The 19,285-nt window shown below is 43.6% G+C and overlaps 1 protein-coding gene and 1 long non-coding RNA gene across 10 annotated transcripts in view; both read right to left on the bottom strand.

The window, feature by feature from the left end:
* TOMM7 (translocase of outer mitochondrial membrane 7) overlaps positions 1-19,285 on the bottom strand; it is a 315,507-nt gene that overhangs the window by 162,145 nt on the left and 134,077 nt on the right. The window lies entirely within an intron of this gene.
* On the bottom strand, positions 3,429-5,290 carry LOC147374503 (uncharacterized). The gene is made up of 2 exons (XR_015162831.1): positions 4,940-5,290; positions 3,429-3,629 (listed from the first exon to the last, which is right to left on the bottom strand). It is a non-coding gene; the product is annotated as an uncharacterized LOC147374503 (long non-coding RNA).

The following is a 19,285-nucleotide window of genomic DNA, read 5'->3' as shown; positions in this document are numbered from 1 at the left end:
TGCTGAGAAACACTAGACTAAAGGAATTATAAAAGAAATATAAGACAAAGACCCTTTCCTTGAGGAGTTTAAAAATCTTATGGAGACAAAAAATGTTAGATACAGAGCATCATTAGAAATGATCTTGATCAAGTCTTTTTTTTTCTTAGTTAATAAACTAAATGAGACACAGAGACATTAAATGACCTAGTCAGTTGTTCAACAGAAACATTTTAGAAAAAAAAAGCAGCAAATAATCAAGCGTAGATTGTATTTGTATAGGCTGCAGGTGTTATGAGAACCTAAAGAAGGAAGAGAACAATGCTGGTGAGCAGTGGCATGAAGAGAGTAGAACTGAGTCTTAAACGACTTGCACTTGAAGGATGAAGACAGGCAAGAAGAAGAACGGTGATGCTAGGATGACCACAGCATGAGCAGAGGCTTACAGGAAAGAGCAGAGCATGGAACATTAGAGGAAGGAGGCAGAGACTAAGCCAGACCAGCAGGAGACAAGGATGGACAAGCCAAGAGAGTCTAAATTCTGCAGGCCCTTGATCTCCTACAGGAAGTTTCAGCGTGGACTCAGAGCCCTCCAAAAATATTTCTGATATCCTCTAGGGGAAGGTAGAAAAATGGAAACTCACAAAATGGGAGTTAAGAGATCTGGGTGCTAGCTGCAGCAGTTCACTGACAGTTGAATAACCTGGACAAGCCCTTCATTTCCCTGGGACTCAGTTCCTACATTTGTAAAATAAGAGGGTCCAACTGGATGATCCCTGCGGCTCTTTCCAGCTCTCACACTATATGATTCAGTGAATGCACACTCCTAAAAATCCCCCCATGAGAGAAGACAAACCTGATCATTGGGTTTCACAGCCTGAGAATAATCGTCTGTGATTTGATACACCCTCTGGGCCCACAGCACCTCTTCCTTCTGGGCCAAAAGGGCTGTTTGTCACATGTCCTCCATGTCTCAGCAGGTCCCCAGGAGGTCTTGAGGTTTGTGAGGAGGGAGGGGTATAACTACTGGCCTAACCACACAACATCACATCCATATGAAAAAAGCCTGACTACAAGGAAAATATGCTAAAAGCCCAAATGTTCCTGATTAGTTGCAATGTTTCAGAATAAGGTCTGCCATTCCCGGCCCTGACTTTTGCAAATGTATGATTGCAAAGTCAATCGGGTTCAGAAAAAAATAATGTACAACAGCTGAAGACAAGTGAATAGAGAACCTGTTGGCAAGAGTACTGGAGTGGGTTGCCATTCTCCAGGGGATCTTCCCGACCCAGGGATCAAACCCAGGTCTCTCGCATTGCAGGCAGATGCTTTACCATCTGAGCCACCAGGGAAGCCCATCTAACATGACACTGACATATTATTTAGTAATAAACTCTGACAAAGCCAGTAAAAGGGGTTAGTGTAGTTTAGAATGGATGAGGGCAAACAAAGAGAAAAACGAAACAAATTAAGACTTCTGTTCAATGAAGTTATTATAGAAAAGGTCCAAAGACAGAAGAAAATGGGGAAAGATATTTGCAATGTTTAAAACCAATGAGTCATTAATAAGTTAGCAAGAAAAAGAAAGTAGTCCCAATGGGAAAACCAGCAAAGGTAATTTCCAAAAGAGAAAGTTCAAAAAGCTAAAAGGCATATCATGAGATACTCAAAATAAGAGAAATAGAAAATTAGAGGAAAGATAAGATATTGCTTATACCTATTAGGCTATTTAAAATTAGGCAGCTGGATAATGCCAGATGTTGGCAGAAATGTAGGAACTTTTAAGTACTGTTGGTGGAAGTATAAACACAGAGAGTTCCACATCTCATCACATAAATAATCCAAATCAGGTACGGATGAGACTCGAGCTTTGATCTACCCAGAGACAAAATTTCTCTCCATCTGTGGATCTGTGAAACTACAAAACCGGTTATCTGTTTCCAGAATACAATGGTGGAACAGTTATAAGATAGACATTCACATTTCAAAAGTGGGGGGGGGGAGTCAAAGGAATAAAGGGACCCCTGGTCCCAAGAAAGCCAGAATCTAAATAGGGAAAATTTCATTGAGTTTCAAAGCCTACGAATAATCTTCTATGACTTGACACACCCTCTGGGCCCACAGAGAAGGCAATGGCACCCCACTCCAGTACTCTTGCCTGGAAAATCCCATGGACGGAGGGCCTGGTGGGCTGCAGTCCATGGGGTCACTAAGAGTCAGACATGACTAAGCGACTCCACTTTCACTTTTCACTTTCATGCATTGGAGAAGGAAATGGCAACCCACTCCACTGTTCTTGCCTGGAGAATCCCAGGGATGTCAGAGCCTCGTGGGCTGCCGTCTATGGGGTCGCACAGAGTCAGACATGACTGAAGTGACTTAGCAGCAGCAGCAGCTGGGCCCACAGCAGCTCTTCCTTTTGAGCTTGCAGTGGGCCCATGGTGACTCTATCCTTTGGGCCTGTAGTTGCACCTCAGAGTTATTCTTCCTTTTTCTCGAATGGCAGCAACTGTCTGCAGTCAAATAGTTCTATCAGCTCACTTCTTGTCTGTAGAATTTTGGAAGTCTGATAGCTTTCTCTCATTTCCTCCTTTCTCTGTCTTTTTCAGCACAAGCTGGCAGTGTTTCTGCTCATGTAATATTCTCAGAAACTTTGTGGGTCTTCTGTATATGTCACAAGGGCTCATGACATTAGAGAAGAAGGTCCTCCATAGATATGTTCTGTAAACTCTATCTATATTCCTAGCTTCTGCTGAGACAATTGAGTGGATCCATGAGTCACATGCCTAATTTCTTCAGCAAAAGGCTGTCCAGTCACAACCTCAGGTTTCTCTCTAGAGGATACTTCCCAACAGTAGATTTTTCTGATGACAGTATCTTTTGTAGACTGGGTAAACTGAGACACTCCCCAATTAAAGTGCTGATCCCTTTTCATTTAATACTTCTTTCTTCCACTTATCATTCCTCTTATACTGCTGTAAGCAAAGAGAAAACAGGCTGTCTCTTCAACATTTTGCTTAGAAGTCTCCCCAATTAAACATCCAATCTTGTATCTTATAAATTCTGCTCTTCACAAATCAAAGAAAACACAATTCTGCCAGGTTTTCTACCACTATATAACAAGGATAATCTTTCCTCCAATTTCTAGTAACATGTTTCTCATTTCCTTCTGAGTTCTTGCCTTTAATGTTCATTTTTCTATGATATTCTATACATATGTGGTCTCTAAGACCGCAAAACTTTCTCCCCTGTGCTCCTCACTTCCTCGTGAATTCTCACCAGAATCTACTTTTTCTATATAATGAGCTTCAAAAGTTTTCTGCCTCTGCCCACTACCCAATTTCACAGCCTTTCCCACAGTTTTAGATATTTGTTACAGCAGCACCATACTTCCAGGTAGCAAAATCTGTGTTTGTTTCCAAGGGCAACCTTAACAAAATAACACAAAATTGGTGATTAAAACAATGACATTTATTCTTTCACAATTCTAGAGGCTGCTGAAATCATGGTGGTGTTCCTCTGAAGGCTCTGGGAGAGACTACTTCCTGTCTTTTCCAGCTTCTGCTGGCTCCAGATATTCCTTGACTGTGGCTGAACAACTTCAACATCTGCCTTCATTTTCACATGGTCTTTTCCTCTTCCTCTTCTCTCTAAGGACACATCATTGGATTTAGAACTCACCGATATAATCTAGGATGATGTTGTCACTTTGAGATTTTTAATAATTACATTTGCAAAGATCTCTTTTCCAAATAAATTCACATTCACAGGTTCTGGGGCTTAGGATGTGGGCTTACCTTTTATGGAGCCACCATTAGAACTACAACCACATCCCAGAGAAATCCTCAGCTCAGTTCACATGAGTATAAGCCAAAAATATTCACTGCAGCACTGCATGCAGTAGCTGGAAGTCAGATGCCCACCACTTGGACAGTACATAGATAAAATATGGTGGATGATCACTGTATCAGAGATATTTACATTTCACAGTCTACCCCTGTTTTCCCTACATTTCCTGACCACCACACAGCTGATTAGGGAATGTGCTGTGAGCAGCAGTGACCTTTGTTACTTCAGGTGTGAAGAATGCAGGAGCAGATATAAATTCTCCATTTCTCCTTCTCTGTCTCAGCAATTCTGAGAGTCATGTGTCCGCAGTAGCACAGCTGTGAAATCCAAGTGTGTAGGTCTCTGAAGGTCTCTGTGGGTCAAGCCCTGAAGAACTGCTTGACCCACAGAGGACTCTGCATGAATAAGAAGTAGATTTCTATGTGTTAAGCCACTGCAAATTGGGGGTTGTTATATTATTTCAGCATATGTAGCCCTGCCTATTGGAGAAGGAAATGGCAACCCACTCCACTGTTCTTGCCTGGAGAATCCCAGGGACGGGGTATCCTGGTGGGTTGCTGTCTATGGGGTCACAGAGAGTCGGACAAGACTGAAGCAACTTAGCAGCAGCAGCAGCAGCCCTGCCTACCTTGAAATAGGGGAGGGGGGTAGAGGTGAAATAGACAAAGGAGATGAAGAGGTACAAACCTCCAGTTATATAACAAAAAAGTCACAGAGATGTCACACATAGCATAAGGAATACAGTCAATAATACTGTAACAACTTTATGTGGAGACAGACAGTTACTAGACTTATCATGGTGCTCATTTCATAATGTAAGCAACTGTCAAATCACTATGTAGTACATCTGAAGCTAACATAATACGGTATGGCAAGTATACTTCAATAAAAATCAATTAATTAATTGACAGAATAAAAGGAGGGAAGGTAAGGAGAAAAAGAAAAACCAGTTAAGGAGCCTGGAGAGCAGGAAGTTAGGAAACCTGAGAAGGTAAACAGATCTGATGAACTGTAACAGGATCTTGACAAAGAACGTGGCAGGAGAGTGGAAAGGAAGGTGTGGATACAAAAGGTGGACTAAATGAAATACAATTAAATCCAACACTTTTACCATGTCTTCCAAGTCCAACACGAGATGGTTCCCTTCATCTCCTCCTTGACCCATCACCCTTCAAACAGTGGTCTCTCAGGTTTATTCAGCCTCAGGGTCCAAACTCTTGCAGTTCTCTTTATTTTGAACAGTCATCCCCCATCTTTTCATGTCCTTTCTCATCATCCAGGTAGCCCCTTGAAAGGTTCTCTCCGACCATACTTCCTCAAGTAGCTTCCCCTGTTACTCTCTCTCCCCTTCCTTTTCTTTCTTCCGAGCACTTCCCACTAGCTGAAAGTAAGGTCTTTATTGTCTATTATCTCTCACCCTGTGAGACTGCAAGCTCCAAGACAGCAGGCACTTGTTTGGCTTATCCATCACTGTATATACAGTGGCTGGAACAATGGGTGGTACATAGTATGAGTTCAGTAAATATTTACTCCATGAATGGCTTCTGAAGAAAGCTAAGTAGACTCTGATATATTCAGTCCAAGGAATATGGAGTACAGAACTACTGCCATTAAACCAAGAAAAGGAGCATGTTTTGAGAAACTGATAATGAATTCAGTTTTGTAAATGTTGATTTTTGAGGGAGCCCATGAGGTATCCAAGTGGAGGCTTCCAACAGGTTATGAGTCAAATATTGGGAGAGACCTATAGACTTGAGAGCTGTTTTAAATCTGCTCAAGAGGAAAAACTTTTCCCTTTTATTCTCTTAGATTCATTGACTGGGGCCCTACAAATTAGACTGATAAAGACTAAGATTTACAAGAGAAAAGGCACACAAATTTTATTTGATGTTAATTTTTATGTGACAAAAGGAACTTCCTAGAAAAGAAATGAATACCCAAAGAAGTGGATTGGATTGAGAGCTTATATATCAATTATAGCAAAAAATGATAAATTGTAGATATGTAACAAGATCTTTAAGCTATGAGTGACTGTAAACTATGGGAAATTAAGTGAGAGAAACTACGGGAAATTATGAGAGAAACTAATAGAAGATAAGGGTTATCTTAGCAAGGTTTGCTTGTCCAGGTCTACTTTGGGGCTAACTCTCCATCTTCATGGCCATAAAACTTCCCCAGCAGAGGGGATTTATGACAATCCTTATTTCTCAGGAGTTTCTGCTTTTAGTCAGATAAAGAGATATCTGAGAAGGCTTCCTTCCGCTTCTGTTGAATCTCAAACATCTTAGCTCAAGACAATCCTTCTGTCAAATTGGCGTATTTGGGGGTAGCACATATGGCTGTCCTTCAAAGCCATGAGAAGAGATAAGATAGTAAAACAGAGAGAACATCAGCACTTGAATGAGGCTGTGGTATGCAATGCTTGGGCCCCAATGTGCTGCCTCCTCTAGGGTCCTTGAGATCCAGCTATAAATTTCACTCCTAAGCAGAAAAGTACAACAGCAAGATTGCAGCACATTTATCTGGCAAAATGAGACAGACATGATCCCTACCATCTAGAGACTTTTTGCTTAGCTAAAACATTCATGTGGTATCATCTCACACTGGTCAGAATGGCCATCATCAAAAAGTCTACAAACAATAAATGCTGGAGAGGGTGCAGAGAAAAGGGAACCCTCTTACACTGTTGGTGGGAATGCAAACTGATACAGCCACTATGGAGAACAGTATGGAGAATCCTTAAAAAACTAGGCATAAAACTACCACATGTACATGCTAAGTCACTTCAGTAGTGTCCAACTCTTTGCAACCCTACGGACTGTAGCTCACTAGGCTTCTCTGTCCATGGAATTCTCCAGGGCATGGGTTACCATGCCCTCCTCCAGGGGCTCTTCCCGACACAGGGATCAACCCTTGTCTCCAGCATCTCCTACCTTGGCTGGTTCTTTAGCACTAGCACTACCTAAGAAGAAGTCCTTAAAACTACCATACAACCCAGCAATCCCACTGCTGGGCATATACCCTGAAGAAACCAAAATTGAAAAGGACACATGTACCCCAATATTCATTGCAGCACTATTAACAATAGCTAAAACATGAACCCAACCTAGATATCCATTGGCAGATGAATAGATATGGAAGTTGTGGTACATATACACAATGAAATATTACTTAGCTATAAAAAGGAATGCATTTGAGTCCATTCTAATGAGGTGGATGAACCTAGAGCCTATTATACAGAGTGAAGTAAGTCAGAAAGAGAAAGACAAATATTGTATGTTAATGCATATATATGGAATCTAGAAAGATAGTACCAATGACCCTTATGTGCAGGGCAGCAAAGGAGACACAGACATGAAAAACAGACTTTTGGACACAGTGGGAGGAGAGGGTGGGATGATGCAAGAGAGTAGCATTGAAACGTAAATATTACCACATATAAAACAGATAGAAAGTGGGAGTTTGATACATGACACAGGAAACCCAAAGTTGGTGGTCTGTGACCACCTGGAGAGATGGGGTGGGGAGGGAGGGGGGAGGGCCTTCAGAAGAGGGGAGTCATACGCCTGCCTATGGCTGATTCATGTTGACCTATGGAAGATGTCATCACAATATGTAAATTATTTATCTTCCAGAGAAAACAAATTAATGGGAAAAAAAATTCACTATAAGCTGAAGTTAGGGGAAGCACTGCTGGATCCTGAAACACCATCTTGAATCCCCTGCTACCTAAAACCCACTGTTCTGCTTTGGAGGTACCCACCAGAGTCACCTAGGGCTGCAGAGGCTGAGACACTCCAGGAGCCTGGGAACACATCACTTTTGAACAGGTTAACTTAACAGTTCTGTCCAGATCAAGATGGGCTTTAAATAATCTATATCCATCAGAGGCTTTTTACTGAGCAGTTTCAGATTCAGTTGGAAAAGGCAATGGCACCCCACTCCAGTACTCTTGCCTGGAAAATCCCATGGACGGAGAAGCCTGGTTCAGATTCAGTGCAAATTGCCCACAGACACACTGAAAGAAAAGGGGAAATGCTAAGTCTAAGTGCTAAACCTGTTCTCATCCCTGGTTGCACATCAGAATCATTTGGGAAACACACACACACACACACACACACACACAGAGTGCTTTGGTCTCACGGCACACCCACTGAGTCAGAACTTCTGGGACCAAGACTTGGACATTAGTATTTTCCGAAAGCACTACAGGTGATTCTACTGTACAGGATGAGAAAAATGGTTTCAAACTGTAGACATGTGTCCCTGGAAAATTTTCCTTCCTCCTTTCCCTTCTCTCTCTCCTAGAAATTAATAGAGGACATAAAAGTAATCTCAGCATGTATGTCTCATCCATGGTCAGACTTGGGCTGTCATCTCCTCTTGGAGCTCTGGCCAAGAATGGCAGTTGAATGAATCAGTCGTCTCCCTGTTCCCAGAGAGTCATGAGGTCGGGGGTAGTGGGGATCAACTGGAGAAACCAGAGAGAAGGAGGGAGAATAGATCAGACCCAGAGGCAGTGGGATAACTTTTGTGGCTGCTGACTCATTCACTTGGTATGTCCATTCCTTTTTCCTTTGCCCCTAAGGGTGAGTAGATACCAACCACTAAGGAGTCAGGTCCAGAATTCACTTTTGGACTTCTTTAGAATATACATGTGTTAAAATCCCAGAAGGAGGAAACTTGCTGGCTTTAAATGTTGGGTTGAATGACAGTTGAATGAAAGCACTGGGACAAGTATATTGTCACCCTGCTTATTTAACTTATATGCAGAGTACATCATGCAAAATGCTGGGCTGGATGAAGCTCAAGCTGGAATAAGATTGCTGGGAGAAATATCAACAACCTCAGATATGCAGATGACACCATCCTAATGGTAAAAAGCAAAAGGGAACTAAAGAACCTCTTAAAGAGGTGAAAGAGAAGAGTGAAATAGCTAGCTTAAAACTCAACATTCAAAAAATGAAGATCATGGCATCTGGTCCCATCACTTCATGGCAAATAGACGAGGAAACAATGGAAACAGTGGCAGATTTTATTTTCTTGGGCTCCAAAATCACTGCAGATGATAACTGCAGCCATGAAATTAAAAGACACTTGCTCCTTGGAAGGAAAGCTATGACAAACCTAGACAGCATATTAAAAAGCAGAGATATCACTTTGCTGACAAAGGTCCATATAATCAAAGCTATTGTCTTTCCTGTAGTCATACGTGGATATGAGAGCTGGACCATTAAGAAGGCTGAGCGCTGAAGAATTTGATGCTTTTGAACTTTAGTGTTGGAGAAGATCCTTGAGAGTCCCTTGGACAGCAAAGAGCCCAAACCAGTCAATTCTAAGGGAACTAACTCTGAATATTCATCAGAAGGGCTGATGCTGAAGCTGAAGCTCCAATACTTTGGTCACCTGATGTGAAGGGCCAACTCATTGGAAAAGACCCTGATGCTGGGAAAGATTGCGGGCAGGAGACGGGGGCAACAGAGGATGAGATGGTTGGATGGCATCACCAACTCAATGGAGCTAAATTGCACAAACTCCAGGAGACAGTGGCGGTCAGGGAAGTCTGGCGTGCTGCAGTCCATGATCTCTACATGCTTTCCTTCCCCCTTTTCTTATTGAGTTTCACATCAAGAGCTTGGTCTTTCCTTGTTTCTTGGCAACAGAGCTTCCAGAGGAAGTGCAAAGGCATGGACATACAAAGACTGTAACAGAAGAAAGGCAGAGAGGATAAACACATACAAAGTGAGAAACAAAACCTGTGAGTACGAGAACAATGGGCCCCTTTGGTAAAATGAGAGTGTATTTATCAAACCCCAGGCGTCACAGCTCCTCTGCTCAAGTACTGTCTTTGTGTGCTCAAATAACAGCATTTGTAACATTCTAGTTGATGATTCTAAATTGACTGCTGATTGAAAATAAGATTGAGTCCTAACTTAAGGGACTGAAACATGTACAAAATAGTTATGTCAATGCAAGCCAGGATTATCATGGAGTAACCAAACGAGGGACAAAGATGAAACATGTAAAGAAAGGCCAAAGGCTGGAGGCAATTGTCCTTGAAGGACAATTCTCTCAGACTGTTGTTGTTGGTTTTTTTTATAGTCCATTTTAATGGTGGGGAGATGACCACTTATGGCTCCCAAGTTTACACATCATAGATGGAACCACAGAGAATGCCTGCTTCTCATAGTCATGACTACAAAATCCCAACAGAGGACACAACCAGTCTGGTTAGATCAGGAGTCCACCCCTGCACCAGTCAGCCATGGCCAGGACCTGTAGACAATCCCTGACTGCCAATGGACCATCTAGGAAGGGCAATCAACTCCTAGAAAAGGGGATGTGTTGGCTTGTGAGTTGGACAGAAACCCCAGAAACCATTCACCCGTGAGTTAGAAATGCACAGAAAAAACAAAAGTATCAGCCAAGAGTAATATCACGGCTAGCGCTCAACCCTTACCCAAAGACAATGCCACAGTTTCTTCTTGCAAAACAATACATACTGCTGTGCGGTGAGCAGCCTCAAAGATGGTGCCAGTGGTCCCTGCTTCCTCACAGTCCTACTCTTCTCCAGTCCCCTTTTACTTTGAATGGGGCCAACTTTTGTGACCAATGAGATAATGCAGAAATGACCAAGTATGGCTTCTGAGGCTAGGTCACAGAAGACAGTGTGGCTTCCATCTCATACTTTTTTGCTTCACCCACTTGAGTGGGGCAGCAGGTAGAGACGGAAGCCAGCTGCTATGTTGTAAAATTACTTAAGCAGCGTTGTGGCGAGGACTGCATGGCAAGGAACTGCGGCTTCCTGCCAACAGCCAGCAAATAACTAAGACCTGCTGCCAGCAGCCATGTGATGAGCCATCTTGGTGGCAGATCCTCCATCTCCAGTCAAGCTTTAAATGACTATAGCCCCACCCAACATCTTGACTACAACCTCACGAGAGCTAGGCTATGTCTGAATTCTTGACCCACAGAAGTTGTGAGATTAATAAATTTTGTTGTTTTAAGCTCTTAGATTTGGGAGTAATTTGTCACACAGCAATACATAACTAACATACTCTAGGGATCTGCTCCCATTCTCCCATCTTGACTATCACATCAATAACTAGGATTAAGGTACAACACAACCTAATTGAGGGAGCACTGGATCTTCTAATAAAAGGTTTGTGCCCCTCAAATAAACTGCAGGACCCAGCTAGCACATGTTTGCAGAAACTGGGATACTAGGTTTGTGAGAGAGGGTTCAACACCCCAGGAGACCGTGCTAAGACACGTCTCGGATGAATCTTAGAAATGTGGAGAAAATAGCAAAATAGAAATGCCAGAGCTGCCCTGGCAAATGGTGGGAAAGGAGAGCAAAGGGTTCAGAGGAGTCAGCATGCTAAAGTAGAGACACTAAATAACACGAGAAAATGCACCCAATGCTTTTGTTCCGTGGGAAGGTACAGGAGGCACTGTTTATCAGACTGATGAGGGATGCCCTGGTGAGAGGGCACCAACATCGCTGAGAATGAACTGTGGTCACTCTCTGATGGCAGGAGATGTGATTATAGAACTGGGCTCACTGAGAGCAATGGGGATGGTAGGAGTCTGAAGAAGCCAGCAAGCTACTCTTAACCACCAGAAGCAAGTAGGTCACAATTTCCATAATCCATGGAGATAGTAATCAAACACAGGATTCCTAGGGCAAGACATATGGGTAATATTCACTATACAAAAGAAATCAAGGATGGGTGATCAAGAGACTAGGGGCAACCCAACAAAAATTTATGATTCCTGGTTCAATTTCTGGATCTGAGTCAGTGTTTTGATCTGGAAAATTGACTGAAAGAGAGACAAGGTCCCTAGAAGGGAAGACCTTTAACACTGTGATAAGTATATAGAGTAACCATTACTTCAATTCTTCCCTTAAAGGGATCTTTGGTCATTCACCCAGGTAACTGTATACCTGGAAAAGGAGAAATCCCAAACATTTTGAGGACTGATAGACATAGGAATTAGGTTGACACTGAAACCCAGAGATCCAAAGCAGCATTACGCCCAAACCCCACTGGAGAGGGGGCTAATGGGGACCAAGCAGTAAATGGGGTCCTGCCTCAGGTTCAGCTCACAGTGAGCGTGCTGCTTCCTCTGGCCCATCTTGTAGTCCTTCTCCCTGTGCTTGAATATAAAACTAGAATATGGACACACTTGGTTGTTGGCAGACACCCCACACGCTGCAGTGGGAAAGCCAGGTGGAAGCCTCTGTCACTGCCCTTCCCCATTCCAGCCAAGATAGTAAGTTAAAAACAGTATCTAATTCCTAGGGGATGGCAGATCTCAAAGATTCCGGGGGTGGGGTGATCTCTATCACACTGCCATTTACCTCACCAGTCTGGCCTCTACAAAAGCCAGGTGGGTCCTGCAGATCAGCTGTGGACTGGGAAACTCAATTCAGCACTAGCCCCAGCTGCAGCCACTATGCTCTGCCAGATGTGATTATCTCTCTGACAGCAGATTAACATTGCCTCAGGCTCATAGTTTGCCTCATGGATTAGAAAAATGCATTCTTTCCAACCTCTATCGGAAAGGGAGATCAGAAAGGGAGATCAGATCCCAGTTTCTCCTTCATGTGGGACAGACAGTATCTTGCTCCAGGCTGTGTTAACTCCCCAGCCCTCTGTCAAACATAGTCCAAAGAAACCTGGCTCCCCAGACATCCTGCAGAATATCATTCTGGTCCCCTCTATTGGTGACAGTATGTTACTTGGACCTGAGAAGCAAGATGTGGCAAATATGTTGGAGGCCTTAGTAATACACATGCCCTTCCTATAGGAGAAAAATGCTACAAAAATTCAATGGCTCTGGGCACTGTTGGTAACACAGTTTCTCATTAAAGGATGAGGTGTGGCTGCCACCCAGTTACCTCATGTTTCTCATGAAACATTCTCTGGTAGAGTCACTGTTCTGGCACGAATAATTGACCCTGAGAGTCAGAGAGAGAAAGGGCTGCTTTCGGACTTCCCAGGTGGCTCAGTGGTAAAGAATGCACCCACCAATGCAGGAGATGCAAGAGACGTAGTTTCGATCCTTGGGTCAGGAAGATCCCCTGGAGTAGGAAATGGCAACTCATTCCAGTATTCTGGCCTAGAAAATTCTATAGAGGATCCCAGCGGGCCACAGATCATGGGGTCGCCAAGAGTCAGACAATTGAGCACACACCCACGCAGGGCTGCCTTTACAATTGAGGGGAAAGGAAGGCTGTGTTTGGCACCCACCTAATCCACTTGCTGCCTCTTAATGGCAAATGGGTAAGTACAGCAGCCACAGTCCACTTCACACCCACCGAGTAAGTGCTTGGACTGGATAAGGGGAAGGAGAAAACAGCAAGGAGTAGAGAAGGAAGATGATGAGTATCAGTTGCAGCCTCCAGAGCAGCTGCTGTGGTGAAGGCTCTAGTTCATTTTTCTTATAAGTTTCCCCATGAAAAAAAGCTCCCCAGCCCCAGAGGAGCTGTTTGCAGAACTTATTTATGAAATAAGCGAAGCAGAGGCACCAAGAATGAGCTGCAGTGGGTCTGTGGTGCATCACCCAGGTTTACCACCTCCTTTGGGGCTTAAGCACTCATTCCCCTCCCCTGCTAAGAGTGGTGACAGCTGCCAGCTAGCCGCCACATCCCTCTCTAGCCCTGACCTTCTGCCGAAGTGTTTCTTTGCCTAAGATCACAAACCCTTCCTGGGGGCAGCACATCCAGTGACTTCTCCATGTGGAGACATGAGACCCACAACTCTGTCTCAATTCAGGGTGACTCTGAAGGGCTATTGAAGCTGCACAGCCAATCATGGATTACTGAGGCCTTCCTTCAGCTGCATCACAGTTCACCTTCTCCCCTACCCAATAATGCTATCTTCACTTTCCCAAAGGTATTGATCCCAAGAGGACCCCTCCAAAACCTTTCTGCATGCAAACCTCTATCTCATAATCTGTGACCCAAGGAACCCTAGCTGCAACACATGCGGGGTCTCATTTGCTCCTCACCATGACTGGGATTGCATTTGTTTTTACCATTATCCCTGTTTTACAGAGGAAACTCAAGCTCTAAGAATTTTTGTAAACTGGCATCCTCCCTTGTTCTACATTCTTAGCCAAACTGGATAAGGAAAGGCTAACCCTTGTCTTGGAATCAGCAAGTAGCCCCCTGAGAGCCTCCAGGTGCAGCCAGTCAGCACTAACTCTTAGAATGTCTCTTGCTGTCACGTGTTCCTGGGACCTAGGGAAGCTGCAGAGGAAGGCGTGAGGGCACTTCTGTGGCCCAGCTCCACTCTCTAGGCTCCATAATCCGCCCTGCTCTACTGCTGTGGGTTCCCGGGATTGTCTCTCATGAAATCAAAGCTCTCTCTTGTGCTTGTGACACTGTGCAGAGGAGTCTCCCTGGCACGACCAGCTATGGTTGTGACCTGCCACCCACAACCTATGAGTCCCAGATTTCAAGGTAACTAGAATGCCCCATATGCATGGTGATATTGGGCCTATAATTCAGAGGTTTATGAAGTGATGTGTGGCTAGAAAGTTAAATAACTGCAGAGATCATCCAGGTCTGCTTCAATCTCTTCTCTCCCTGTCCTCAAGCTCTTAGCCACTCCTTTGAGGATGGCTCTGTCACCGGTCTTCCCCAAGTTTCAAGGAGAGATAGTGCTCGACAGAGGAAATGCTTAATGGGAATGTGGCTGAAACTGTCTCCACTATGATGGAGGGACAGATTGTCATCAGCTTCTGCAAGTTCATTCTCAGTTTTTCTCTGAGCAGTCTCTGAGACAACATCTGGACTCCCATCAACTCTGCACATATGCCACGTTTATAAGTAACCAGTCAGGGCAATGGAGCGTGTTTAGTTATTTTGCATAAGAACTTCCCTTGCACAAACTTCTATATATAACTCATTTGGCAACCCCCTTTTCTACCCACCAGTGCAGAACACGTTCTTAGGAGAGCTCACAGTCCTTCTGCCCTGGGCTCCCTGAGGCCACGGAAAGAAAATTCCAGGTATTGCTGTTCCCCTACCCCTCATATCCACATCCCTTATCCCCACATCCCTAGACTTGTCTCTCTTTCATTCCAGCCAAGGTTCTTCTGCCCAGGAAGGTCGGTCTCCTTCCCCCAACCCACACTAGTTGGCTCCAGTTAGTTCCTGCCTTTCTCCTCCTCTCATGCTGTTTCCACCTTCCTCCCCAAGGAGGATCTCCTTGACACCCTCACTAATCCACGTGCACTGCATCCTCCCCCAAGATACCACCCCGAGGAGCCTCATGCCACTTCAAGCACTCAAGATGCCTTATCCACATGCATATGTACAGATATTGGACTAAAATTGCCAATTTTCAATGAAGTCTGACACAATTTTAGAGCCAGAATACTGTTTCTAGGCTCAGACTTCATCATCTACAGAAATGTGATCCTAGGCAAATCCTTTAACTTCTCCAAGCTTCACTATCCTCTTCTGTAAAATGGAGAAAGTAAAGCTATGCAGCATGTTTGTGGCAAGAACTAATGGACCATGACCTTTAAACTGACAATTGTTACACAGATGGTACTCTTATCACTACTGTGCTGTTTTTCCTCCAATGCCCTCTCACTCCATATCTTCTACTTCCTTCCTAACCCTACCCTGGGTCATACACAGTGCCAGGAACACTGAAGGCTAATTTTAGATGTAGAGTTAAGAAAGAATCAAAGAAAACCACTTGTCCAACAGAATGGGGGAGCATCAGTTAACAATGTTAAATCTTCTTGTAGATGTTGCTTCACAGGGTGAATCTAGAACTTTCTCTACAGGGAAACATGCTGAAATGGGCTGAAAATTGGCAGCCCACCTAGCGAATATATGCTGAGAGGAAGAGAAAGAGCATAAGAACACTTCCATTCCTTTTTCTAAAATGGGGCTAAGACTGTAACAAGGGACTAACTGATCTCTGGAACCCTTGTGAGCTTCTCCCCCAAAAGATTACTACCTTTAAATGACCAGCTTTTTAAAAATCCGTCTTAGATCATTTTTATCTCCATGACATGATCAGTTTCTCTTCAACATCTGATGCAACCCTTAGTGTTTTCCATTGCTTTCTAGCTGTGTCAGATTTCCCTAGAAGACAGAAATGAAAGTGATGACTAAGAAGATTGCACTTAAAATTCAAATTTTTGACCTACACATTGATTCCCCCACCCACCCCTCCCATTCCTGTCTCCTTGCCTTTGGAATGGGGAAATTACCACTTTTACAGAGAGTAAACCTTCAGCTTGCACCATCCATCACATGTAGATTTGCAGTCTTTTCTCTTTTTTTGCCTTCCCTCCTAGACTTGCAGCCTTAAAGCAGAGATTTAGTTCATTTACTTGAAACTATATAAAGCAGAACCTACTCAGAGAATTCAGACTTTTTTCTTTTCCTATGTCCCTGACAATCTTCTAAAGAGACAGAAAGGGCTACAAGCCAGAAATATACTAGTTACTATCTATTTCCCTTCGTCACTTAGGAACAATTAGGCATTTACTTATCAACCTCCACACTGACCTATATCCCAATCTTGCCTCCAAGTCAAATCATTTAAAGAACCACATCTGGAATATAGAAAGACATAGGAAAAAAGAAAGAAAAAAAAAAGACAAACCATGAGGTAGGAACAAATAAAAATGTGGAGTCTTTCTTCAGACCACCTCAACAGACACTCATAGAGTATTTCCCTCACAGAAACAGGATGGGATTTCTCAATTGGGTTTTTTTTTTTCCCAGTGACCCAAACTTGAGCAATACAGTCAGTACTTTGATGACTATCTAAGATAATTAAATGGTTATGTGATGTGTTAATGTAGCCCATTTTCCAGTGTGGTCTATTCCAAATATGCTCATTTGTAAACCAAAATCATTTAACAGTTTAGCAAACATCTTAGCCCCATTTTCAACCTAAAGGCAAATTCTTTTGTCTGTCAAGCTAGGAAAAATTAACTCATTCGCTGGCCCAAACCGTCAGAGAGGGATATTCTGGAAGGAGGAATGGCACCCCAGGCATAGTTCAGAGCATCATACACGAACTCTACACTTCCTCAACATATTTTTCAGAATCCAGGCACTCAGACTACAAAACTGACCCAAACCAACCCTAAATAGAAGTTCATGGTCTCGGACTGACCCATTAGCAGATCATTTTAATACAAGTCAGGTAATGACAGATATACAGGGCCAGGGGTTGGGGCTGGGGTAGGGGTAATAGAGAAGGGGTTGCCTGACCACATCTTAAATGATAAGCAGGAACTGGACAGGAAAGGGGAAGAAAAAGGGCCAATTCAGGAAAGGAAAATAACAAAGAATCAGAAGAATCAGCAAACATTTTTATCCCATAAGTACTCATCATAGGCAGCTACCATTTGGTAGAGTTGAGCCTGCCATTTCGTCCCTCTCTAGTTCTGGAGCCCCTAAGACAGGCTGACCTAAAAAGCCTACCTCTAACACGCCCGTGCCGTCTCAAGGCCTTACTGCCTCAGTGACCCTGCGTTGCCACTCCCTGGGAACTCAGAGGTGCCAGCACCCTCTGGTGATCTATGCTGAGTTGAGGAAGAATGTTTTCCTCCTTATTGAGACTTGTTGTGATGGAGAAGTCCCCATGTGGTGCTCAGTGTTTCCCAGAATATTCAAAGAAGCAGCCCTTGCAAGCTTTACCTCAACCCACTGGGTTCCCTCCAAACCTAAGGACTCAGAAAAGACTTTGCGAGAGGATCTGCCACGGGAGCCGAGGAAATCACCACTGCTTCCTCAGAATCCCCCTCACCCCCCAATTAAGCCTAAGAGCTTTGATGTGGGGCCAAGCTCCTTCTCCCCAGAGGCACTCATCTTTCCCAGAGTTCCTCACTTCGCCCGCCCTCTGACTTCTGGCTGGCGGCCTGCCAGTTTGCAAGCAGCCCCAAGGTACCTCAGTCCTGACAGAGGACACAGCTGAGGCCAGAGGTGGGGCCGCTGCTGCATCATTTCTCTCTACTTCAATCACTAATGAGAACGTGAATCTCCAAACATCATTTTCAACATCAGAAACTGTTAACAGCAGATGCCTCCAGAGAGGGAAACAGAGCAGATGCTGGATGAAAGGAGACCAACTGTTTTACACATTTCTTACTAGTTTTGAGTGTTGTGCTGTGCTTATGCATCATCTTTTCAGGGAGTGTAATTTTCTAGATAATTACTTTAGAAAGAAAAGTAACTTTTTCAGAGTATTTTCTACAATGCAATACTGAGGCCTTTCCTTTGTACTCAAATGGTTTAATAATCTCATAGGTAAAAGGTCAGTAGGTTAAAACAAAAAACTGGTGATTAAGAAGACAAATGTCAGACACTAAACTCACTCTGAGACCTTAATTTTCTTTACCTCTCTGCCTGTTACCACGTTTGTAAATTTGGGATAATTACAGTACCTGTCTCACAGACTTATTGTGTGATGAAATGAATGGATGCATGTGAAAGTTTTGGTGTCTACCAGATTGTAAATACTGTGCCATCGACTACTATCAAGCATCATACTTATAAATTGTTGCTCACCTCTGCCACCCTCTGCTGTGGCATGTGGTAAGAAGAAAAGTAGGTAAACATGCCTCTGAGAAAAACAGCATATAGACTAAGTAAAATCTGAGTGCGTTCAAAGCCCCTGTCACTCTTTGCTACGCGACTCCAGGCCGCCAGAGGAACACTTCCTTTTGTGTGAGCCACATGTGGTACGCAGTATAGGACCCGAGTCAGGAACCTGGTTCAAGCAACTGTTCTCCACTCACCTGCCATGTGCCTCTTGGTCAAACCTCACGGTCTCCAGTCTTAGTTTCTTCACAGGAGTGTAACGGGACCAAGGAATCTAGTGTATGGGAAAGGGCTTTGTAACCACGAAAACCCTACAGATAAGGTACAGTTATTCAGAAAATATACAATTGATGGTCTATTAAATAGAACAGCTAAATTAAACAGAAGAAATGTTTAGGAACTGGAACCACCCCGAAGTTTCTACACTGCCATGAAAGAAGTCTACTTTCTGGTAAAACTCTGCAGTAGCTAAAATCAACTGCTGAAGAAACAACCCTCTCTCAGAATACTCTCCTGGTAGAGTTGCTGGTACCCGCTGGGTCACCACCCTCCCAGGGTAGAAGAACCCTGAGACTCTGAGAGCTTCCCTTTCTCTTCCAGATGTTTCCTCTGGGTCTACTACTCTGAGTCCTTCCACTTCTCCAGAAATAACATGTTCCCTTCAAACCCAAGGCACCAAAACATACTGCAGGTTCCTATACTTCAATCCACAACAACTTTTAGTAAATTCAAACAAACGTCAGAGAACCAACTTCACCAAGTAAGTAACTTACTCATTAACTAAGTCTTCCAGGCCACAGTTTCCTTACCAGAAAAATGATATTTCAAATTCTAAGAGTCACATGAACTTGGCACAAGTATAAATTT

This window comes from Bos grunniens, chromosome 4 (genome assembly GCF_055505025.1).
Source record: "Bos grunniens cultivar Pamir isolate PY7600 chromosome 4, Bosgru_T2T1.0, whole genome shotgun sequence".
NCBI classification, from domain to species: Eukaryota; Metazoa; Chordata; class Mammalia; order Artiodactyla; family Bovidae; genus Bos; species Bos grunniens.
This window is presented reverse-complemented; position numbering and strand designations above follow the sequence as displayed.